The 25,823-nt window shown below is 35.7% G+C and overlaps 1 protein-coding gene across 23 annotated transcripts in view; it reads right to left on the bottom strand.

Annotated features, from left to right (window-relative positions):
- The window catches only part of MIPOL1 (mirror-image polydactyly 1), a 176,240-nt gene that overhangs the window by 68,915 nt on the left and 81,502 nt on the right, over positions 1-25,823 (bottom strand). The gene's annotated exons all lie outside the window — the stretch shown is intronic.

Genomic DNA, 25,823 nt, shown 5'->3' with positions numbered 1-25,823 from the left:
GACTCATGAAATGTAAATAATTAAAGATGGACTGTAGCAGTGAATATTATTTCATATGCATATTTACAGTTCACTGGAACCTATTTACACAGGGCCCAACACTGCTGCCACTTAAGTTGATAAAAGATGTTACAGTATGTCAGAAGGGGCAAGGGACTTCTTTCTGTTCTAGTCAGTAACGACTTGCCACTGTTGTCAAGAATTAATTAACTTCTTAATTCCTACAAAGATTAATTAATATTTCAGGCTTCAAGAAAATGATACTTCTGCACTCAAAGAAACATTATTCAATACCAAATGTCTGCTGAGGCTTCAAGGTATGAGATAAATTTAAAATGCAACACAGTGTAAAATTTAATATTTTCTCTTTAATTTACTGCACTGTGGTACTCTGAAAAAATTTGAAATTTACATCATTAGCTATGTGATATATAACTTTTCACAAAAACTTTTAACATCAACCAGACTGCAGTAAAATTACACATTTCTCTGAAAACAAATCGTTGTATATTAAACAAAATCTGCATCTGTACTAGATGAACTGCCAACTTAGTTGTTAATCAGCAATGATTTTTTAACTTCAGGTGACCACTCCTTTGACTGAGTTGCTAACATTCCCTATTGCTTGTTTTACACTATTCTCAGCTCAGTAGAAAAAAAATCCCGCCTAAGTATATACTAATTAACAAAATGAAATTATATTTGCTAATACAAGGATCTTGATATTTCATTATTGCTGCACTCAACCAATTATTTAAAAAACAAAAGAACAAAAAACAATAAGCCAAACACCTACCTGACCCAAAGTTTGTAAAAAACAAAACAAAACAAAAAACCAAAAATCAATAATTTAAACTAACTTCACAGTCTTTCCAGCATCAGATAAATATTTTGTAGTTACTATTTTATATAATATAAATAGTTATATTTATATTATATACTTAATATAAATATTAAGTATATAATATTTTTGTAGTTACTATTTCACAAGGAAAAAAGTAAGCAACGTTACTAAGAACAAAAATTAAATCAAGAATACTGACTGGAAAAAGCTATGCCAACATACATTTTAGGAACTTAACACAAAGAAGAGCTTGTTAAAATGACACGTAATGGCTTTATATCTGATGTTTTTACATAAAAGAGAAGAGAGCACAATGCTTGGGAACCTGTCTCAGGGTTAGGCTTATCTCCTAAATGTGTATCTTTAAAAATATCAGATATCATTAGCAACTGATTGAGGAAAAAAAAATAAATGTACCATTGCATTTCCAGTGAATACATCTTTAATGTATTTCATTATAAACAAGAAAGGACAAAAGTCAGACAACCTCTTGCTGCTTAATGTGTTGTCAAGATTTAGATGGAAGCCCATTAAATGCATCAAATCTTGAGAAATTCTCAGCTCATTCAAAGCTGTTCTTTACGAACCAGAGTAATTCTTACCATCTCTTACCATAACTAAAATCAGGATAGAAATAAGAAAATTCTTCTGAGCTGGTGACCTGCAGGGGTAAGAGGTTGGTAAGAGATTATTCTGGTTGGACCTAAGTGAGGGAATGAATCATCCCTGCCCAGGGAAGGAGCTGTTACCTGCTTATTCCTGTTCCTTTTGTTGGAGCCATAGGATCGGGACTGAGCAAATACACCTCATATTTAAAGGAAGCAAGTGCTGCTGGGCATTAGTGGAATCTGTCCAAGCTTTGGTCAAGATACTTCAGCATGACTTAACTGAAAGTTTTCAGAGCGATTCACAGTATGTCACCCATTTTCCAACTGTGCAAGACAAATCTCCTGGTCTAATCTGCAGAAGTACTGTAGAATCACAGCTGCAACTGAAGTCTATGGGGGACAGAACATAAATACTATATAATGTCCACACATCAGGCCTGATAGGAAATTACTGAAGGCTTGATCTACACTAAAAACAATTAAGAGGAAAATTAAAATGTAAGTGGCTTTCTACGGCTATCAAAGTGAGAAAGTTTATTTCCAGTATTATCTGCCTGTTATCCAGGACTGAAAAGAAACATTTTGATCTGTGAAACAGTCCATCAACTGTAGGGAGGGACTGTATGAACAGGATGGCCCACACCACACAAGTAGGAGGCTAATCTTCTCAGTTGGAAACTAGCTGGAGCAGCCGGGATATTAAGTCAGCAACACAAGAGGAGGTTATTTGGAAGGCAAATGAGGTACACGATCAAATTCAGCACCTAACAAGAAAGTGGAACCAATGTGGCAAAGAATATAATGAAAATAATCTCTTCATTTGTGTTTATGTATTGATCCTAGAAATCTAGATAAGAAGAGGAAATTCTCATTGATGGGAATAAATTTATGTAACCAGCATTACTAAAATCATCTAATGAACAACTAGAGAAGTAGTAAAAAAAACCCCGATGCCTTAAAAAACAAGGCCCATACCATTATTCTTTTTACAATGATCCGTAACAGAGAACCACAGTTCTTCAATACATACAGGTCAATATGCTAACTAATACAAATAGAGACTTGCTGGCAAGCTAATCTAATTAGGGAAAGGAACAAGCTTTTCTTCAGCACCTATCTATAATCTTTGAAAAGAAAACTAATGACACTATAGGGGACTTTGATTTAGGAGACATAAGCTGAAAGTATTTGGTGGTCAACTATAGTATAACATTATAGTATGTTTCAAAAATCATACATTATTTATCAGCATGATACAATCTGTACCTCCTTACAACACAAGAAATGTTAGTCACTGTACTGGAGATTTACACAAGTCACTCCAAAATAATGCCTTCTTCTTATTTCCATGGAATCTACAATAGCTACTAAGATCACAATAACACCATTTGTCAGCTAATTCTCAGCTCACAAAGATCTATTTTTCAACATAGCCACTACCATTAGCCTGCATGCAGCACTTCTAAATATCTGCACCAGTGGAGGTGAGCACTACCTCTGTTGCTGCTGCTGAAATGCAACGCCCACTGCCTCACTGTGCTCACATCCACTGGTTGGTCTCCAGCAATGTTCAGCAAGCGTTGATGAATGTCAATGGCTGCCTTTTTTCCACGTGGAAGAAATCAGTTCCACACCTTTGCTTCATTCGCACTCCCATCTCAGAAACCATTTTGTCAGACTGCCCCTCTGCTGCCATCTGTTGCATGGCAACAAGTAATGAAATATTGGTGGGAAGATTCAACCTCTACCACCATACCACCATCTGCCTCTGATGTCGCAAGCCAACATCACAAAACAGGAGGCATACATAGCTACATACATTTTTACACAGAATTAATAAGTACTTTTCACTTCTCTAGCTATCTAAGAAGGAAAGCTTTTACAGATTATGACAGTTTTCAATTCAGGTGTTGGAGGGTTGTTAGAGAAGATACCTGTTTGGATAATGTTTGGTTTTAATCAATTTTAGAATACTAAGACACGCCTGGGGAAAAAAAAAAAGAAAGAAAAAAAAAAAAGAAAAAAAAAAAAAAGAAAAAAAAAAAGATGATGAGTGGGATAAAAACTGGGTGATTTTACTATATGCATTGCTCTGAGGAACAATGCCATAAAATGCATCCTATTTTTCTTAGAAATGGGTTCTGGGATTGGCCTTAAATGCTAGGAATTTATGAATTATAAATGTTCCAGAAGGTAACATCTTGTATGTCTCAAATAGTTATGAAAACTCTGGATAGTTTTGATCTTATTTACTTGACATGCAAAAAATACAAATAAAATGTTCCTACAGAATACAAAGTATAGTTGATTATTAAACCTTTCATTCTTATAACACCAAATATTACAGAAAATCCCCATGATTGTTACTCAAAATTCTGTTTTCAGGGAAAGGTTTGAACAGTATCCAATAAACAAGAGATTGGCACACATAATGAACAAGGAAGATAAAAAAAACATATACTGATTGGCTGTTCTCTGAATATGGTGTGAAGCAGGAATGCTGTGAAATAAAGCACACATGATTCTGTAATGAAAAATGTTAACACAGTTTCAGGGGAAAGGGAAGTAAATGAAGACACTCGCTTTAGAAATGCCAGAACTGATGTTAACTCCTCATTAACGAGCTACCTCAGTGTAACTGTTGGCATGCATAGCAAACAACATACCAGAATTGTACGCGTATAAAATATTCAATAACAATTGTCTAAACTGTTCCTAAAAGAACAAATGTTCTGACAAACAACTTTGTGGAAAGCCAGACCATTTGCTTGCCCTATCATGCACTCCTTAAATCCCCTGCAATTTGTCAACTTTGAATGCAATACTTCTCCAGGGGCTACCAATGAGCTTTTCACATCTTGCTCTTGTCACCCATTTTCCGCTTGATTAGTGGGGACCTGAAGTAATCTTTCTGCTTCACAGAACAGCTAAAGCCAACATACACGAAAATACCAGTATCTTAGGTACAGCTCTTAGCATGGGACAAAGGTCTTTGAGGATGTTCAGGCTCTTGTTGGTGCAATGAAGTGGCTGAGACAGATGAGGAAGAAACAAACATCCAGGCTGAAAAAAGGGAAGGGTAAGTTAGGAGAAAAATGAGGGAAGACAAAAGAAAACATTTTTGACGCTAGGGAAAAAGAAGAAAGCTGAAGGTATGGTGTAAGATGTGAGAAAGGAGAAGTGATAACTTGAATGGAAAAATAGAAAAGAAGAACATGAAACTCAATGTACTCTTTGGATTTAAGACAAAAGATAGAAGGAGCAGAATATAATATGAAAATAAAAATTAAATGAAATACTTTTTTACGTCCTATTTTCTTTTATCAATTTTTTCTGTGATTCTTAAAATCTTTTTTTTTTTAACCTTTCAGTTTTGAAGTATTCACATAAAGAAAATTCATCTTTTAATAGATATTAAAATAATTATTCTCCTGAGGATAAGCAACTCGAAATATTCCAAGTATCAGAAAATAATTTCCTTTTTTCTGTTGTAAAAACACAAAAAAAAAAATCTTAAATAATTACACTGAATGAGTCTTTGAGCGTAGAAGTGAATGAGTTTAAAACTATGAGAGGTGGCTTTGGTGCCAGCACCTTTTCAACACCAACTTAATTCTAGTACTGCCGCTTAATCTCAACTGCTCCCCACAAAACTGCCACAGATCAGCTGACATTCATGCTATTAAAAATTAATGAAAAGTGTAGATTTTAATTTGATAAGTTAAAAACTCTTCATGTCTTAATGTTATCACTTTAAATGTAGCATAAAAAGAGCAGCAGAGAAAAATGATTGAAGCTCTGCACTGTGCTTCATAGTTTTAAATTTGCAGTTGTACTGCTATATGCAACACTTTGAAATATAGAATACTAAAAACCTGACATTAGAATGTTTATAATTCGCTGGAGGAAAAGGACCTCTTTACAAACATGCAAACCACGTCAGTTCTGTACTTGCAATACTAAGGAAGCCTTGTCCAATATTTCAGCCTCTCTCTCTTATGCTTTCCTTATATTACCTTTCCTCATAATAACATCCCCATATTCCTTCCAATATTCTCATAGAATTCTCGGATTCTACCTGTATATAGCATTTTATTACGCACCTCCAGCTCAGCCTACAACTCCTACTTAAACCCCACTTACCTTTTTCTTTCACAATTTATATAGCAGTTATCTATTGCTGCACAGCTGCCCACTGCTAAATGGTAATAACTGCTGATAAAGTTCTTCCTATGTCTTCCTTGAGCGGGACACTGAGAAAGAGAATCCTCTTACGGATCCAACCACTATTCCTCTGTCAAGTTTGGCTGAAGAAAGCTAAAAATGCTAACATAAAAACTAAAGACTGCATAATCATATATGCCTCATTCTCTTAGAAACAGCTAAATACAGCTGCTTCACTGAAAATCCTTTATTTTTTTCCCCCTCTATTTAAAATTAAGGTAATGCATTCTCATGAAGTATACTCTTGAGAAATCATTTCTACCTAAGAGGCTGTGATCTAAAAGCCACAGATGGCTTCCAGTCACATTGGTACACATGAAAAGAAAAGAACAATAAAAGGTAATTCAGGAAGATGAAGATGAGCCTCACTTTGCAAACTTGGACATATTTAAACAATTGTTTCACATACACTGTATAAACAATTGCTGCAAACACAGATATAAATGTAGAGCATACGTGAAACTCTACCTCATTTTCTTCTTGTTCAGAGTTTTCTGACTGAAAAATGAATAACGCAGATTTTATGGTTTTGAGTTTTTACACTGAGTGAAAGACCCATAGCTTTTAGAAATTACACACACACATATATACATATGTAATTCTGCAGGTGGCAACCACCCTGAGAAGATCAGATATAGAAGACAACGTATCAGGTGGCTAAGAAAGCAGCTTTCCCAAATCAAGGAATGAATGTAGAAACCAAACGACATTTACAAATAAGAATGAAGTGCTTTGCAAATCTCAGATATTGAATATTTTAGAAACAAGACAAATAAATTGGTTTATCTCAGACTGCACCTTCAAAAAGAACAGATGAGACAACACCCATAGTGCATGCTGAATCAGAAACACAAAAATTCTGCTACGCACACTCTTCTAAGGATATAATATCTACAAGAAAGGCAGAAAGAGATGATGCCAAGGCTGACAAACGTATCTTACGTACAAGATCCCCACCCTGGACGAGGAAAGCACAAAGTGACTTAAGCAAAATGGTTACAGCAATCTTGCTAGCACACCCGCCTTGACTAAACTGAAGGGTAATCCATGATATCTAGGTTCTAGCCATATATCCAAGATCTGTGGTATCAAAGCCTGTAGCAAATCAAACCTGCATTAGGTCACTCAAGCACATTTTAAAAAAATTCATTTTAGGAATGGAGGACCATGAAGAGTGTCTTGCTTGGTGCATATATTAATTGAAAGAACAATCTCTCCCTAAAATACTCCCATAGCCAATTAATTATAGTGACTGAAATTCTGTGTGGAATACTTGCCCTGGGTTTTTCAAAATCAGCTCTAGACAACCCAAAAAGGTCATTAGGCTTTTGGATGAAACTGTTTGATTCAAGTCTTGAAACAAATTCTACAATAAATTTAGGCATAACAGAAGGAGCGAGCAAAGGATGCACTGTTGAGTAAGAAACAAAACAAAACTGCACTGTGCAACTTCTGTATTTTGACTGTATTTAGCTCTTGTAGGCCTCACTTGCTTCAGAAAGACAACCTTCTCAATATTGATGTGATGCAGAATAAGGAATAGGAAAAGTGCAAAGCCCAGTAGATTTAAGAAGGACCCCAGGAAACTGCTTTGCGGATTCACTACAACTGCCCAGACAGGCTCTTCTTGAGAGTCTATATAAAACAGTGAGATGCTAGCTATCAACTGTTGCAATCAGTAGCACCCTAACACTGTTACGGTCAAGATCAGAAAAACTGTGTGTGATTGGAACCAGTGTATACATTCCCAAAGATGACAAAGGTCTATTGCTTAAATAATCATGGCTTTTCTTTGATGGCTGATTCTGTCTTATATCTGTAAGGACTCTGTGGTATTTCACAGATATTTTAATGTCACAAAATCTTGAATGAAAAGCTAGAATGACTAGAATGACTTATTAGACAGAATCCACCTTAAGCCACTGGGAGGAAACAATAGTTTTTGACCTTTCTAATTCTACGTAGGACAACTTCCTGATTGTGATACGGATGGAGCAGGAGGTTAGGAAACTTCTGTACCAGAATTTCACAACAGTACCTGAAGTGATGGGGGAGAGTAAATTCTGAGTACACTAACAACTGAAGCCTGAATTACACTGAATAAAAAGCGAAGTTAGTGAAAAAGAAGAAAAAGAAGAAGAAATGGCAGAATAATAGAATAAATCACTTAAGACTGCATTCTTCAGCTGTGTACGAGATTCCTATCACCAAAATCGAGAAATGCACATGTAGATTTAACCAGACTGAGTCTACAGACTGAATTGATGCACAGCTACAACACGACAGACTTAACGAGCCATAGTTTTATCCTGTTAGGACACCAGTTTTATAAAGCTTCCTCCTCACTGTAGTTTCAAAGAACGATTCAGTGCAGCAAGATGAAGCACAAACTGAATATACGTATTTTTAAGTTTTAACTGATAGGAAACTGCAGTCTTTAATTTTGCTCTTATTTAAATATTAGCTTTTACATGGAGCAGGGAGTAATTTTCAGAGGTCAAAAATGACCAGCCAGTTTTTAGAAGTGCTGAGGCAGCTCAAGATGGGTACTTGGTGAGATTCAAAAGACGTGAGTTAGGTACTACTAAAACTCATAAGAAAGAGGCATCTAAACCACAGAGACTCATTTTGAATATTAGTTCCCTATCTACCTCTCTCTAATCAAGACAGCAGAGGTGGTTCTGCTGCACAGCACACAGGAGATCATTCTAGTGCAACCTCTTGGTTTAATCAAAGTGCTCAATCCAGCAACAACTGGCCAGTTCCCACTTTGCTCTGTTGAGATGTTGTATGAAATCAACAGTAAAAAAGTAATTTTGCTGTGGTTAGATTTGGTGTCTTAGGTAAAGGTAGTTGCTCACCCACTACACTGACCTTAAAGCTGTCCTTCATGCTCATAATTCTAAGAAGGAATTAGTCTAACGGAGAAATCACCTGTGCCTTTGTATCAGCACTGTTCACTGTTCTCATTTTCTCTTTCTTTCTATGTCAGGAAAACAAAACCCAAGTTTTGTGTGGAGTTCCACAAAAAAGCCCACAGCATAGTAATTATGAGGCAGACATTTCTACAAGCAAAAGTGTCATACGTAACAGTTGGAGCAGAAAGTTAGATGAGGTGCTAAATCAGTTGAAAATATTTCCAAATACTGGAATGAGATATTTCTTTGCAAAAATTAGTAATTTTTTTTGGTATTATTTTTACAATTAAAACCAACAGTAATTTAAAAATTCCAGTAAGTTAACTCTATTTTTGTTAGGAAATAAATGAGCAACGAGATTAAAAAAAAAAAAAAAAAAAAAAAAAAAAAAAGCTTAAAAAAAGCTTAATAGATAAGGAAAAAAAGTATAAGCAAAATCTGATAGACTAGAAAATTTAGAAAAGTTCCATATGTTTTCAGCTTGGCATAAAAATGCAGTTAATGATTACCTGCATAACAAGAGATTTATCTGTCTTTTTTTGCTTTTTTTTTTTTTTCTGCATGTGCGTTGCAAAGGCACCACAGCCACACTGCAGGTCTGTCTGTGCCATTCTTAGGCCACTTTCAGGCCGATTGAGAAAAGCTGGAAGGTAAACACAGGTGTTCTAAAACCGGAGCCGCTGTCACGGACAACCACAAACACCCTTAACTCTGATGTGGCAACGCCTCTTTCCCGCCCTCTTTTTTTTAATGCATTGCCCCAAAAGAACATGTCAAATGTTTCACCTTTCACCACCTCAAAATTACTTGGAGCTTATAGCATTGTTTGGAAAATCTCAAGCAGAGAGGTCATTTTTTCATTCCTCCTCAAGTGTAGTCAACTACAAATCAACTACATAGAAAAAAGCCATTCTATTTCTAATCATTTTATTTTCAGTGTCCACCAATTTACCTGTAACACCGTGTTTCAAGTTGAACATTTCCTTCCTCAAAATGTAATTCATACTCCTTATTTTCATGATTCAGGTTCAACGAAAGGTAGTTGGGGGATTTTGCAATAGCTAAACAAGAGATTTAATCCAGTGGATAAGAGGATAAAAAAACTAAAACAAAGCAAAGCAACAACAACAAAAACCCACCAGAAAAACCAACCAACCAACAAAAAAAACCCCAAATCCTCCAAACTGAAAGAATGAACCTTGATTTTTTTTTTAATTATTGTGCAAGAATATGTACAGAACTGAAAATGCACTTGCTTTAAAATCAGCTATTCCAGGAAACGGCACATCCTGTTCAGCAGCCTTGAACTACTGACTAAGGAAAAACCATGGAAAGCAAAAGGTGACCTAATTCCCAAAAATTATGTAGGTAGTGCATGTAGTTCACACATGCAGTCTATATGAAAAGAAAAAAGGAAGAAAATAGTAATCAAGTGGCAAAAAAGGAACAGCTGCTGACAGTCACAGTAGCATCCCTGGTGCATGAAAGAGACATGGTGACAGTTGGACTGAATCTACAGCCCCAAGAACACTCGCCCCAAAATTCACAATCTAAACATCATAATCTAAATTCAGCAAAAAATACTAATGGTTTATATGGGAAACGAGGTGGGCTTCACAGCTATGTCAACACTGACTGCACTGCAGACATATATTATCTTTCAACAATAATATATGTCAAAATCAGGTCTTATTTATTGCAAAGGATGATTTTTCCTGTCAGTCTCAGCCTTCAAATTCCTGAACGATTTTCTTTTTGACATAGATGCTTACAACACCCCTGCTTCAAAAGCCAGACACCAGACTGTCTGCGTGTCCTGCACTCTAACTTAAACAAACATGAACTACTCTGTAAGATAGACAGCGCTCATGCACACATTTATTTATGTTAAGACGCAAATAGGATTTTTCTTTTTTCCAGATTTTGTCCAATATGGCAGAGACAGTATTATTTATCAAAGGATCTCTCTGAAAGGCCCTGAGCCTTCTCATCTCTTGTTAACCTCCCTGGGCACTCAAAACCACTCAGTTTCACAGAATAGTCCTCAAAATATGACCTGCAAAATTAAAGTTTACATGAAAAAACAGACATTGTTATTCCTCATAGGGTATTTTATGCTCAAATTAGGCACTAGTTTGTATACTTTATTATTAAAAGTTTAACCAAGAATACATACAAAATGTTTACTGTATCTACCCAACATAACACAACTATAATAGTACATTTCTGTACCAACCAGCGTCACTCACAGTGCTGGGTACCACCTAGCAAATAATTAAATTGCAAACATAAGCACACTTCTTAACCTACATCTGCTAAGATTGCAGTAAAAGTCATAAAAAGCAAGTGCATTCACAATTTAGCCTCATTTGTTGCTATTTCTAGCCTCTGCATTAAGCATGTATGACTTGAAAATCATATACTGTTGAGACTATTGCACATAATGGACAAATTAGACTGAACAACACTGTGTATAAATTAGCCTGTTTATTGGTTCGCATTAGAAATACTTTTCCATTAAAATTGGAAGGATTTATGCTTGGCTGTAATACGAAGCAATAGAGTTTAATTTGATCCATTAAAAAAAAAAAGAGTGCATGAATACACTAATGGAGAAAGCCATTAAACATTCTCAAAGCAACAACTCAGAGACAGCTGAAGACAAAAGAAAGAAAAGCTTGTTGAAATAACCTTTCTAAGGGCAAAAACTTCACCCCATACATAGACGCAGCAATAATGGCATTATTTACCTGCAGATCTGGGAAGCCTCAGGAAGCAAGTTTTAAGCTAACAAGCTGGAGTTAGGCGAACTTTATCAAACCACTAACTACCATTAAACAGCAATGATAGATTTATCCCTTGGCACTAAAGTGACCTCCTGGCCATAAACTACTTTCTCATTCTTTCAGCCTTTTGTATTTGAAGTTATTACACGGTCACAAAAGGGGATGATTTTTGAAGCAAGGAACACACACTCATGTTTTGAGAGGCAAGAGACGCTTTCGACTACACTAACTTCAGGAGAAATCACAGACACTCAGATTTGAGATTTATTGTTTGATGCAACTGTGGAGAGCAACTTATTTTTTTCTATGCGTCTTGAAAAACAGGAGTTGGATAGTAAGACTGTAAAAATAGACTAGCAATCTTTTAAGTGTAAAAAAATAAGCGTTAGTAAATGAAATTAACAACTTGAGATGCTGGCATTATCTTTGAAGAAATGGGGAAAGAAACCTCTGATTAAAGAATGGGGCCCTGATCCTGCAAGTTTTACTGTGATAAGTAATACGTACTCACAGAAGTAGCTTCCTGAGTGAGGCTTACTGGATTAGGCCCCAATTTGTGAAAATGTTGTTTCTGGACTGAGGCATGCTATTTTAACTCTCAGGCTGGAATGAGATTTTCAGAGAGGAGCTCTTAAGCTCTCAAGATAGGGGCTAGAATGGGAACAATGCAAGGGTGTGAAATAAGCTGCTGCAGCTACATCATCAACTTTGCTTGGTAATTTTTAAAAAATTACTAAAGAAAGGAAATATAGAGTCTGATGTCATTTTCTTGAAACATAAACACATCTCAGCAAGACTACAGCCTTTTTCTCCTGAAGGATAACTGAAAAAACAAAAATATGAGAAGCAGACATTCCTTCCTGAGGACAAAGTTAATAAAACATTTTATTTGGGAAGTAGACATGATATAATTGGAGTTCGAAGGTGTACTTAGTTCTTCTGCTCTAATGTTTCAAAAAATTTGACAACACTCGTCAAAAGATGTTAGAAATTGTTGTGTGGTTCAACAAGTCACTCAACAAGAATAATTTTTAAGAGGCTTTTCCTTTTGTTTCAGTTAAAATTAAAATCTATGCTGTGTAATCCTTGGAGTCAATCTGTAATTAAGGGGATTTGAAGAGAGACCACGCACTGCATTAATGATAAAATTTAATATCTGTTTTAATACTCTAACATAAGAAAAAACCCCAAGCAACATACAAAAGAGCCATCATCTCCCTGTTTTCTGTGACTACAGCATATACACACCATTACTATGTCTAGCTGCAATGCTATATTCGATGTCAGCTTATTGTTTATAGACCAAATGTTTCAGGATTTAGCATCTACAGTGCTTATAACTGCATCTGCTTGAAAGTTGGCACCTAGATATAATAGGGTAGATAAACAGATTTTATCTAGTTTGGAAAATGAGCGACTTTGCTGTTACTGTTATACTGCAACTCCAAATGGAAGTAGCTAGAAGCAGCATTTCCAAGATTTCAGTATTCTTTCTCTCAGACTGTCTCCTCCAACATCTACTACTCAGCTCAGTTGTGAGAAAAAAAAAACAGATAACTAACTAAGCCAATTTAAGAATATCTCATAGAGTAAATATTAGCACATAATGATCTGCTGGTAGACAGGTTGGTGATGAACCAGCAGTGTGCCCTGGTGACCAAGAAGGTCGATGGGATCCTGAGGTGCGTTAAAAGGAACATGGCCAGCAGGTCAAGGGAGGTGATCCTCCCCCTCTACTCTGCACTGGTCAGGCCTCACCTGAAATACTGTACACCAGTTCCAGGCTCCCTGATATAAAAAAGACAGGGATCTCCTGGAAAGAGTCCAGTGGAGGGCCACAAAGATGATAAAGGGCCTGGAGCATCTCCCCTATGAGGAAAGGCAGAGAGAACTGGGTTTGTTTAGCCTTTAGAAAAGAAGACTCAGAGGTGATCTTATTAATGTTTATAAATATCTTAAGTTTGGGAGTCAAAGGGACATGGCCAACCTCTTTTCAGTGATTCGTGGGGAAAGGATAAGGGAAAACATGCATAAACTTGAGCATAAGAAGTTCTGCACCAATATGCAAAGGAACTTCTTCATGGTAAGAATGACGGAGCACTGGAACATTGTAGAGCACTAGCATTGTGGATTCTCCTTCTCTGGAGACATTCAAGACCTGCCTGGATGCCAACATGTGCAGCCTGCTGTAGGGACTCTGCTTTGCAGTGGGGTTGGACTCAAGGATCTCTAGAGGTCCCTTCCAAACCCTACAATTCTGTGATAATACTTAACAGGCTAATGGAAAGTCCAGTTACAGAAAAACAAATAGTATTTGGTATACTGTCTCCTCTATAGACAACATGCTCCTTTTCCAGGAAAAAAGTTTGAAACCTGCCTCTCTTCAAAATGCAGCTACTTGAAACCAAATGTATTCAAACTGCTCACTTAGTTGTTGAAGATGGGAAGCAAACACAGTTTCGTTTTTTAAACTAGGAACTGGTATTAAATACTTCCCTCCTTTTAGGAGATAAAGTGAAGGATTAAAGTACCAGGACAACAAGGTATTTTAAGATTTGTTCAGATTTTTTTCCCCAGAGTACTCAGTTGTTAGAAGCACGGTTAAGGCAGAGGTGTTCTTAATAAGACTTTGATTTTGAAAGGTTCTGAAGAGATGTGACAGCTATCACTGAGAAAGCAAAATAAATTCTTCTAGCGTAGACATCTTTTTCCTATTATGTCTTCTGATCTGAGCTTTTCTAAAAGAACTAGTAAAATACCAGCAAATCTTTACAAGATCACCTTGTATCTTGCAAAATATATAGATTATGAAAACAAATTTTGACAGTTTCCACTAATCTCAAAGTACTGTTCCAAGAGCCTAAAGATGTGTGGTACCTCCTTTAAGGCTCCACTCTTTTGGGACCTAGTCCTATTAACGTTCAAGTGCATGTGGAACTCGCAAGCTTCTAGATCAAAGTCAGAAAGGGTTTGATTCTCTTCAGAATTTAGTTACAGTAGTTACAATAGCAACTATTAATGTCAGGGGACTGCTCTCCAGCAGAGTCACTGCTACATAATCAGAATGAGGGCTTAATCTACAAGATTACCTTTATTGTTTGAAAGCCTTGTTCAAATAGTGCTTTTAATGTAAATAATAGTTTAAATTGTATTGATTTTTTAAATTAAGTTCTCGTGATTCTTCAGTGTGTGGACAAGATGCACTGAAAGAAAAAACTCCACGTGCAAATCACAATGCCTTAATAACCCATCCAGTATTACAAGTATTTCTCTAATAAACATACAAACAAGCACTGAAATAAGCAAATTGACTGTGATCCATAAGGAAATGGCAAACTTGTAACACTGAATAGAATCTAAATATTACTAGAAAAACTGGGAAAGATGACCTCTGTTCTTGAGTAGAGAAGCAATTTTGGACATGGAAAATCCAGTACAGAACAACAGTTCAAAAAATAAAGTCCCAGTAGGTTTCTTTATTTATTCCATCTAGCTACAAAATGGAATTTGGGTCTTTCGGTTTAAATTTAATGTTGCAAATTTGTCTGCTTAGGAGTTCAATAAAATCACCAGTTAATTAATATCATTAAAACTACATTTAAGAAATGTGATATGCATTTACTTACTACTACACAATAGTAAAGTTTTAAGCTGCCAAAGTTTTAAGGCAGTTCTCTTCTAAATTTACCTTTTCATTGCTTTTACTTTGCAAGAAATATTTACCTTATTACAAATGAAAGCTGAATCTTGGAAATAAGAAGACAGCAGGCCGAATTCTGGAGCATAAGATATTAAAGTGTTAATTGAAAAAGAAATTTTACAGGAGAAATCAAACTTTCCAAGTGAATACCTCTTTTTTTTTCTTTGTGTAATGTAGCATGATTCAGCTACATGACAGAGGTAGCAATGCATGCAGTGTTTCTAAATATGAAGATCAAGATAACATGTATTGAATTGAAATCTTAATGCATTGATATACTTCTGCTGATGTGAACCTTGCTTTATGTTTTTGAAATCTTGTGAACAATACAAAATGAGGTTAAGTATTTCATATGCCAAAATTCTATCTGCACTGTATTAATTAGTAAAGATAATATCACCTTCTGAATAGGTAGAATACTGCTGTACCTGCATAGGTCTTACAGTTAAGGTTTGGAAACTCAGAATTACTGATTAGTACTATCAAACTTGCTACTAAACCCCTAGTGTATAAGTTAGAAAAGCTCATAAATAAAGCCTTCTCCTATAGAAAAGCCAAAGCATAGCTGCCAGTCCATCTCATCAAAGAAGCTAAGAGGTCTACCAGAAAAGAAATAAATAATATTTTACTTCACAGAAGAAGAATAAAAAGATAAAAAGAAATCCAAGTCCATTTGTTCTTCCTGCTCTTCAAGCAGTTCTTGTAATGACCTGTGTATGGCCAGAATAGAAATACACATCTACTGTACAAGAGGAGCACATCTCTTCGCCTTTACAGCCTGAACATGTGAACAGAAAAGTCCACTTTTCCTTGACACCTCTGCACAACCACACACTTAAAAGGGAAAACAGGATTTTGCTCTTATTTGTGGGGAAAAGAATAAGACCCCCTACCATCATAAATACACTTCTGCAACAGACCAAATAAATGGTAATAAAAAAAAAGCCAAATCAAATCCTGAGTAAGGATCAAGTAAATGACAGCTATGAACAAACTGCACTTTCTGGACATAAGTTCATATCATTCTAAAACTTAAAGAAGCTTCTCATCTGGGAAAAGACTAGGAAAGATTTACATATTATAGAAGACGGACAGATAAAGAGGAGTAAACATGCAGCATCCTGGGACTTCTAAATCAAACTTAATCTACAAAAACATATTCAGACCCAGTATTTCAATGTCTTCCTTTAATATTTACTTCCCCTTCTACTCCGACCAGTAATTTTCATGATCACTTGCTAGTCCCCTAGTTCTGAACAGAAACTTGGATAAATTTAAAAATAAAAAAAGACCACCTCTGAGTAAGTACATAATTTTCTAAAATATTTATACCGATCCATTGTCAAACTCCTGGTTTCCTCTAGCCAAGATCTAAAGTAGATTCTATCAATTCTAAGAGGCATTTTAGATAAGAGGGTCATGGATGGGTCAGAGCAAGACCTTTGCTATTTGATGACCCTGTAGCTTGCCTTTTGCACAAGAGCTTAGGTTACTACCTTTTATACATTTTATTGAGACAAATAACTAACATGTCATCATGCACTGAGGCTCATGATTTTGTTTACAGTTGTTGTTCAAACAAAAGAGGATCGTTTTCCTGTGCAGCATATTAAAAAAAAAAAAGACTGTTCAGTAACACACTGAAAAAATGGTTGCAAATTAAGATTTATCACACTTTCTGCATACAAGAATATGGTTTCACATGTATAAAGAAATAATTTTCACAAAATAAAAAATTACACATGACAATATCACTGTTTCTTTTCATTCAATGAATCTGGTATCTTGTCCCCAGCATCTTTTAATTCTCAGCCTCTCAGAAAAGGGAAAATAATAACAATTGCTAAATATTTTTGGTTCTTGCTTTGATTTATGACAGTACTGCACTGATACATCTTTGAAAACTTTACCAATGTCAGTCTTAAGATGAGATGTTGGGAGCATTTCTTTTACTCTTTCACACCATAAAGCCACAAGGTGCTGTTACTTGCAGAACTATAAGTCAACTGAAAGTTAAAGAGTATATTAAGAGAAACTAATGCTAAAAGGTTCTTTAAACACTACTGAAAATGGTTACTAACTTATGTAAGAAACAGCTTCCGATTAAGAATCTCACAACTAAGGAGACTGAGTAGAATGTACAGGACTGGCACAAAGCTGCACAAGAGGATGTTCAGACTGGACATCGGGAAATATTTGTTTACCATGTGAGTGGTCAGACACTGTGCCTCATGGCCCAGGCCTGTCAGTATTCATCAAGAGGCATTTGGACAATTCCCTCAATAACTTAACTTTAACACTGCTGCTTAACTTTTGTTTAGCCATGAAATAGTCAGGTAGTTGAACCACATGATCTTTGAAGGTCCCCTCCAACTACTCTATTCCATTCCATTCCATTCCATTCCATTCCATTCCATTCCATTCCATTCCATTCCATTCCATTCCAAGTTAGGGAATACATTTTATAGTACTGGAAAGTGGCAAATGAAGGAGGAAGACTAGTTTCCTGACAGAAAGTCTGACACTGCAGGACTCGTGACTGCTTTATAATTAGATTAACATATGCCCTTTATTTTTGATCCATGTAATCTTGAAATGAAGCTCCATACGAGAGAAAGTGAAAGATATATATACACATATTTTTACAGTTGTTCAAAGTATGGCAATATGATAATGACTCAGTCATTAAAAACATTCACAATAGTACCACTATTGGTGTATTTTTAGTCAGAATGAAAGAAAAACGAACCCATGACTAGAGTGACTAACTATGCCATTGATGGAAATGAAGCTTATTGTTACAGTTAGGGAATTTTTGTTTTTGTAACAACTCACCTTTCTATATGAGTAGCTTTTCTAACATTTGTGGTTTATATGGCATCTGTTTTGCTTATGTATCAGATTCTTTGATTCTAATTTACAAGATACTGATGAATTTTGTTGTATTTTAGAACATGTTATTTTATTGTCATGGATTTAAGGCATGAGTATCACTTCCGTGGAGATAAGAAGTGAAAGACCATGCAGCTAGCATTCTTGAAGATGCTTCACAGAATCGCAGAATTGTTGGGATTGGAAGGGATCTTAAGAAATTATTAAGTCCTAGCCTTAATTTGTTCCACCTTCAACAACTTCAGGTCGTCAGTTTATTTCAGTACAAATATTTCTGGAATACATATAACTGAGATCTCTCCCAGATGCATATACTACTCGAGTTTTGAGGTACTTCGACACAATTCAGAAAACAATCTAAGAATGCAACAAAAGATTTAGAATTGGGGAAAAAAAAGAAAAAAAAAAAAAACAAAACATTTTGGATCTTACTATATTGCAAGACCAAGTGGCCGCACCATTCAGCAAGCATGAAACTTCTAGGAAGGTGACCAGATAATTGTCAAAAGAATCAACTACAGAAAATGGAACCCACTCTTACAGCAGGAAAAACAGGTATCTGAAAGGGCAAATTATTTGTAAAATACTAAGTTAATATAAAATATGCAGATGCACAAATACAGAATGGTTACATGAAATTAAAATAATGGATGAGAGGGCTTTGTCATTAATAGTCACAGAAGTCTACTGTCATGAAAGAGATCATTTTTTGCACACAAGAAGTGAGGACATGGAAGCACTCTAGATGAATGGGCGAATGACCATCCAGACATAGAATAACATAAAGCCTATATATTGCATACTAAGTACCTGCTGCATTCATCAGAAATAAATTATACTGATTGACCTAATGGAAAGACAGTTTCCACCTGTAAGATGAAACACTCCTCCCCCAAAAAAGATTTGAATGACCACATAATTCCCCGATGACAAAAGGACATTTATAGCGTATACAAACAGTTTGTTGATGTTTAAGATTGTCAAGGGTAATCTGATATCAAGACAGATTTGAAGTCCATAAAATAAAAGGCAACAGAACTCCAAGGAATTCTAGTGGAGCAGATGAAACCTGACCCAAAACACAGTGTATATGAGTAATGAATTCCTTAATGCTTAAAACTAAATCAAAGTTCAATAAACATATCTGCTTTGGTTAGGGATGTTCATTATTTGCTAACAGAAAAGGAGGAGGACAAACTCATCAGGTAAGGTGAACAAACTCTTTTTGCCAAGATGCTATTTGTTCAGTGTGTCAAGACACACTCAGTGCCACTTCTGTGCTGCTGCTTACAGGCAATAAGCAGCATTCCAAAATTACGTAAGATATATGGTGCTCTTAAAAAGTATTACTAAATTAGATGAAACTTTTCTTAGGATCATTTTCCAGACAAATATTGTTTTCCCAAAAAACATCCACTCTAATCCATGTGCTCCTTTCATTAAAAACAGTTGTGACTGACTTGAAATCACAATAAGAAACACCACTGCTTGATCTTTTTTTCATCTGAAAAGACTCCAAGAAATCCTTAGTTACTGCTATGAAGAGAACAAGGTACACACATGCTGCCTTGCTAGACAGTGCTGTCTGGGAAAGGACAGCCTTACAGATACAGAGTGGTGGCACAACCAGTGCAGCTAATGAAGCAAAGAGAATTCTGGTACATCTGTTTGTTTCCTACAGTTTGGAAACAATCCAACACTTGGACAGGTTCAAAATCTTGCTCCACAGTGATGCCTTAGCGAACCAAGAACAGAACAGACTACTGCCTTCTATCCATAGCCCTGCAAGAAAGATGGCCACTGAAAGACAATGAAAATCATGTAAATATAGATGTTATCAAGCATCATTTCTCTTAAGCCAAGGATATAATGTTACATACAAATCAGATTTTTCAGACTCCAGGTGCTTGAGTTTCTAAAAGGATCCTGGATGACTCCACTTTCAGTGAATGGAAAGTGTCTCATCTCATCTTTTATTACCAATAGAGGAAAATATTGTTTTAATAACTTATTCTACTTTTAAGCAATTACTGTAATTTACAGATACTGCCAAGCTATACAAACTAAGATATTTTCATTGATGAATATAAATATCTGTCAGTCCAAAAACATCAGTCACCAGACGGGAAGATACTGTCATTAAGAATGTGGATGCCACTCTTAAACAACTCTTCTTTCAAGATCTGCCTAACTAAAGCCTACCAGCCTGAATGGCTACAAAAACTATTAGCAAAACCAGCAATGGAAAGTGATGAGTGAAGAGAGTTTATAAACTTGGCTTTTTGACTCATATTAAAAAATACATGCTAAACTAGTCACTTTAATCTTGAAAGGGATGCACACAATCAAACTGTTACACTTTAAATATACGACACTAGATGAAGGAAAAATATCTGGCTGAAGATCTCAGCACCTGAGTTGAGCAGAGGATGACTGGATTACTCAGATTCATATTGTTGAGTTGTTTCATTTAAAACAAAACAAAACAAAAAAACAACAAAACAACAACACTGAGACAAATACAAAATTTTAAATCATGTTTTGTCATACGGCTGACTAAGAGTAACAGCAGGACAAGAGCAAGATTAACTGTAACTAAGTTTTAAATTCTTGGAGAGAAAGATCTAGTTACACTGTAGACTACATTCCGGACAAAGGTGTAATAGCCACTTCCCTACTAGGTAATGGAGCTATTCATCTGCTAAGTATAAAATATTGGCAATCAACAATTGGTTTCTATCACTCAAACGGCACTGAAGTTAATAATGGCATGACAGTCAAAATAGCTGAAATCAGCTGAAAAGTGTTCTGGATGACGCCGGGTCTTGCCATGTTCACAGGTTTCTAATAAATCAACAAGATCTCTTGTTGAGATCTTACATAAAATGATTTTGCCTTACATAAAATGATTTTGAAAGTATTTAAAGGCTTTTCTCTCAGTCTTCTAGGATGCAATTAACTACTATTTGCACTCTACAACTTCCTGAAGAGAGGTTGTGATGAGGAGGGGTTTGGCCTCTTCTCCCAGGCAACAAACAGGACCCAAGAATATGGCCACAAGTTGTAACAGAGGAGGTTTAGATTAGACATAAGGAAGAACTTTTTCTCTCAGAGAGTGGTCAGGCAATGGAATGGCTGCCCAGGGATGCGGTGAGTCGCTGTTCCTGGCAGTGTTCAAGAGGCATCTGGATGAGGAGCTACAAGATACGGTTTAGTAGCTTGTGGTTGCAATAGTAATGGGAGGACAATTGGACTAGATGATCTTGCAGGTCATTTTTAACCTTGTGATTCTATGATCCTATGATTCTATAACTATAATAAATGTAAAAAAACCATGTTGAATTGAAATTTGAAGAGACGAAGATTTCAATCTCCCACTTTCCCATTGCTGGTTCAGGCAAGTTTCTCTGGATTACAGAATATTTCAAAAGCGTGTTGTTCTATCAGAAGCAAATCAGATGTTTTATAGGCATAAATCAGCTCCAAACACATTAAAATGAAGCTCTAAAACTTCAGCCCTAAAGCTCTAAACATAAAAACAGTATAAGAATGATTTAGGTTTTACAGATATAGGCCACATATACAACTTCTGAAAGCAGGACTTTATTCCATAACTAATACAATATTTCTAAATAGCATGGATATTCCACGCACTTCAACAGTAGGAAATATTTTTAAACTTCATGTTCAAGCTTTTGTAAAAAGTGACATCAGAGATTGAGCTCTTCATCAGCTCACACGCTGACCAGATTTATTCCTGTGTCTGGCAAAGTAAAGCAGATAAAGAAAAAATGGTTTCCACTCTAAGAATCCTGAAAATTCTGTGAATCAAAATGGAGCTTAAAACAATTTATGAAAGGCATAAGAAAGCACTTCCAGAATGTTTATTTCATAGCCATCCTCACTGCATTATCTAACAAACTGCTATGCATTGGAGATTTCTTGCCCTTGACATAATTCTTATTTGTCAGCAGAAAGCACATGACAATAGCTATAATTGCTTTATGAACCCACAGTAAGTATCTAACAGCTCCATCATACCAGTTTCTTGCATATTACTCTGAATTACAATATATTAATAAGAAAGCCTTGGAAGCACTTAGAATTTTACAGAAAATGACAACTAAAAATATTAATCAGAACACAAAAAATTATTTTTAAAGAAAAGTCAATCATAACTAAAGATTAACATACTAACAGTTCTAAAGTAGATTAATTACCTTCACAAATTCTAATGACATCATACTTGGCTGGAGTAAACTCATTAAGTCATTAAAGGGCGCCTGATAAGTATATCATGAAACAGCCTCTCCTCCATGTTGAGAGTTTAGCTGAAAAGTAAATTACTATGTCTCTTTGGTGTTTAAAGCAGATTAAGAGCTGATTCAAGAAGAATGTGCCACCTAATTAAAAGCTACAAAATAAATCAGTCCTGTGAAAAGAGTCACCTCTCCCTACATTTCATTCAAATTCAATTGAACATGTTACATGAATTTTCACATTAAATTATTTGATCCATAAGACTTATTTCCTATTCTTTTTCACCAGAGTAGAGGACTTTCACACTGGCAAAATCTTTATTTTTCTTAGTGAAAATGTATTACTTAAAGCTCTGCCTTTCAAAACCACACACTACAAAGCCAACAACAACAAAACGATCCACAAAAAAATATTTAATACTAATGAAAAAAATCAATTCTTCAACTTTTCTATGTTTAATTTAATCTGATATCTCAGTGTATTATGGGAATACATTGATCAGAATCAGCAGAGACCAAATGTTAATTATGAAGGCCAAGCACAAATGAATAATCTTACTTATAGACCCTGACACACTAGAACTGCAAAGTACTCTGCAGATCTTATTTTATGAAAAAGTACTAAGAGCACAAATGTATAGGCCCTTAGGAAGCAATTATCCCTAAAAGATTTAGGTATAATTCAATCTGAAATATGATAAGATTTTTTAAATGGTTTCACAAAGAAGAGGATTATTTTACTTTAGTGATGAATATAGGTGTTCACACCCTTCCCTGAATGACCCCTGTGCAGTTATGCGCGTTACTTCGAAGAAAGATTTGACATCAGTCTTGTCATTCATTTAATACATACTCCGACGATCAATAAGAATAATATAAAAATTAGGAGTATTCAATTTGGAATTGTGGGACTGAACGGCCCACAACACTAAGAAATATTCTATTCCATCAATACAATAAATGCAGAAATTTTAAATTACATAGCACTAATATGTCTGAAAGAGATTACTTAAAAACATCTTAACAAAGATGTACATATGTAAAATCACAGTATAGATCTATACACTGTGCATTATGTGTGAAGTGTCTTATCTGAAAGATGATCCTCTGGTGTGATAAGGGATCTAAAAGTGTGTAAAACCAAAAGTAAGCAGGAGTGCTTACATCACTTTTGTGATCCCTGCCTGAGTCTGGCCATTTTACTGTCTGCATCCCTTCTCTCTGGTGAAAAGTCTCTTTGCTGCTTTAACTCACTCAGGAGTCTGTGTACTGCTGCAGCCTCAAACCAGGCTGGAAGCAGCTCTGTGAGCTAATATAGCTAAAAATAAAACAAAAAGCTTGCAGTTTATCTCACATGTTAGACCATACCATCTGTGAAATGAAATAGGTTTTTTTCTGAATATTGGTCTTATGCCATTTCTTCCTTCTGAGCAACTCATCGCATTAAGATAATTTAAAAAAATAAGGAAGAAATAATTATCTGTAGGTCTCGTTAAGAATATTTCAGGACGCTGCAAGGCAATGATCTCATTATTTGTCACAACTTTTTATGCCATTCTTAATCCAGTTGATCCCGATTACTGTATTTTTACCCAGATATGACTGCAAGTATCCTTACACTGCCTTTGATATTTGCACTTCTATTGCTCCCTGCAGCAAATCTGAAGCTGGTCAAATTTCTCATCTGCCCCTAGCACTAAAATGCGTATTTTGCCAAACTAAGTCACCAGCATCAATTATATTTAAGAGATAATTATTTTAAGACAGATTCTTTTTTTAATCTTTCCTAATCAAATTTGTTCAGGATGGATTTGGTATCTGAACATCTTCCACAGGATAGCTGTTCGTATTTGAATCAACATTACTCAATGCAGCACTGCAATCAACAGGCAGACAGGCCCACCCATGGCTGAAGACACTGCTGACCTGACTCCCATCCCTACCAGCAGCTCTGTACCTTCCTGGCTACAGCTGCACTAAAAAGAGCTGATAAACTTTTCCTTTTGATGACAGCTTAGGGCAGAACAAGTGTTGATAAGTTGCACAACAATGCTGACCACTTTTGCTAAGACTGCATACATGCATTTCAGAGTTTCTAAGGTTAGGAATTCAATCTAAGCAAGTGGCCTTCTAAAAAGTGCTCAGATGGACCTACCCTCACCGTAGACTGCAGTAATAAGAACTGAAACAAACTCAAGAGAGGTATAATGTTAAGAAAGTACAACTACCAAAAATTGAAAAGCATTCCTTTTTTTCCTCCCCAGACTCTCATCTCTAAAAGACAATGACCAATTAACCTCTAACTCTGAAAATATCAAAAAATGCCTGTGACAGACAGAAATTAAATTCTTTAAAGATTATGTGCTGCGAGAGCAATGTCAGGCTTAGGATGAAATCCTAGTAACACTCTGAACTATTAAGTCGCTTCTTGCTCTGAAAATATAATTATCCTGTGAGCATTATGTCAGACAATATTGTATGTAAAAAACGTACTCTTTATAAAACAGTGATGTTTTCTAAAGGAAAGTGCCTGTGCATAACGGTTTCAATGACAGAAAAAACAAGTCAGTATGCAATTAATGAAAGACAATACTACTTATTACAAACAATGTGCCTGACAAGCAGTAACTTTCAGTGATCTCAGATTCAAAACAATACCATTAGCATAGTCAGAAACATCCCTGAGTGTTTACAGTCTCTATTACCAGACATCTGAGGTTAGATTGCTTTCAATATTGCTGACTTGATTTTGTAAAAATCACCATAGATTCTGATGGGAATTATAAGCCCATAAAACACACTTGGTTTATATGCCATACAGCCTCTTTCTGTTCATTCATTACACTTTTTTTTTTTTTTTAACTGAGAAACATCAAACTACACAAGGATTTGCCTCAATTCCTTTACTTTGCATTGGTCAAGATGTAGCATGAATAATGACACTTTCCTAACGCGCACATACAGAGGAACATCTGCCTACAAATGATACACGTGGATCTTACTACCCTACATCAAGCGGTTTTAAAATGACAACACAGTTTCAACAGAGCAACTTCTGCCTTTACACTCTTTCCATTACCAAAGAGATTTTTATGAATACAGCAGCTAAACAAGGCGTGCATGAACACTTGCGCATCTTACCTGGCTTTTGCTCTTATTCTGCCTAGTGGTGAGACGGCTGGTTATGTAGCTATCAATTTCACTGACGTTACAATTTCCCTTTCTCAATGCAGCAATAACCTGTCACTTTATACTGTCCTTTCTCTGACCCTCTCCTGCCTCTCTGCTCATTTTTATTCTTATTGACAAGACTTATTATTCCTCTTCCCAATTCCAACTAGCTACCCTTTTGCAAATAGTAGTATCAACTGTGTGGTCACTAGTAGTATAGGTCAACAATGTTATTAATATAGCACACACTGCTAGGAGCAGATCAAACAGCCATACTTTAAAATATTAGTTTTGCAAAGGTACTGTGAAGCAAATAGCTGCAGTTTTCTTCACGTTATAAAATGTAATCCAAGGACAGTCTCCAAGAATTCAGTATAAATTTCCAGCCCAATAATTCGGACTGGATGTTATTTTTTTCTTG

Source organism: Lagopus muta, chromosome 6 (genome assembly GCF_023343835.1).
Source record: "Lagopus muta isolate bLagMut1 chromosome 6, bLagMut1 primary, whole genome shotgun sequence".
Taxonomy (NCBI): Eukaryota; Metazoa; Chordata; class Aves; order Galliformes; family Phasianidae; genus Lagopus; species Lagopus muta.
Note: the sequence above shows the minus strand (reverse complement) of the source record. Positions and strands in the feature narration are given on the sequence as shown.